Raw genomic sequence first — 990 nt, 5'->3', positions numbered from 1 at the left:
CTATTCATTCTTCTTTTCTTTTTGCTTGAGAGGCTTGTTTATCTCCCTTTTGGCCACTCCAATGTACTTCAAAATGATTCCATGTTGGTTTAGTCCAGGAAGCAACAGCACAAAAGTCACAATCAGGTAGCCGAGAAGCAGGTTGTGAACTTGCTGTCCTACCCAAGCAACCACAGCAAGAGAAATGATCATGGTCATGAAGTACATTTTAGGCTTTTTTTTTCCTTTAGCGAAAAGAGGCATTTCCACCAGCCCACAGCTCTGCATGGAGTTTTTACTAGATTACTGCAGATTTCAGGGAATCTCTGCTGCTGTTCAGTGGCCCATTTTTTAGAGCCAAAAATCCTTGGTGCTAGAATGGGAACGAGGTAGTCAGCCAGGCACAAAAACATAACAAAACAGGAAACACTGGACAGCACAGATAGATGGAGATAATAAATAATCGGGAACAGCAGGGAGGGCACACTCATGATGGCAGGTGGAAACCAGGCTCTTTCTCATCAAAGGACTTTGTTAGCCATCACCATCACCTCTCCCCAACCTTGCAGCTGCTCTTCAAGACTTGCAGTCTCCACAGCCAGCAGGTTGCTGCTGTGGTTATCCCCCTCTACCATCATTCTAGACGCATGGTTATCAATGAGCACAAACACACTACCCAGACACCACCAAGGCAACCTGAGCCAAGGCCTTACTTCCTAATAGCACCACCCCCTATGGACCATTTTTATTCAAACCACCAAAGGGAGGAAAGGATTTATTCTGCTTATAGTTAAAAAATACAGTGCATTATCTAAGTCAGTGCAGGGACGCAGAGCAGGAACCTCGGGGCAGGAACCGCAGTAGAGGCCATGGAGGAGTGCTGGTTATTGGGTTGCTCCAAATGGGCTTGCTCAGCCTGCTTTCTTATTGTACCCAAGACCACCAGTTTAGGTGTAGCACCATCCACAGCAGGCTGGGTCCTCTCATATCAATTATCAATCGAGAAAATGT

The 990-nt window shown here is 46.1% G+C and overlaps 1 pseudogene across 1 annotated transcript; it reads right to left on the bottom strand.

Moving 5' to 3' along the window:
• LOC308427884 (ADP-ribosylation factor-like protein 6-interacting protein 1) lies at nucleotides 1–614 on the bottom strand (annotated as a pseudogene). The gene has a single exon. The product of its transcript is annotated as an ADP-ribosylation factor-like protein 6-interacting protein 1 (transcript).
• Nucleotides 615–990: the final 376 nt, after the last annotated feature.

This window comes from Micromys minutus (genome assembly GCF_963924665.1).
Source record: "Micromys minutus genome assembly, chromosome: 12".
NCBI lineage: Eukaryota > Metazoa > Chordata > Mammalia > Rodentia > Muridae > Micromys > Micromys minutus.
Note: the sequence above shows the minus strand (reverse complement) of the source record. Positions and strands in the feature narration are given on the sequence as shown.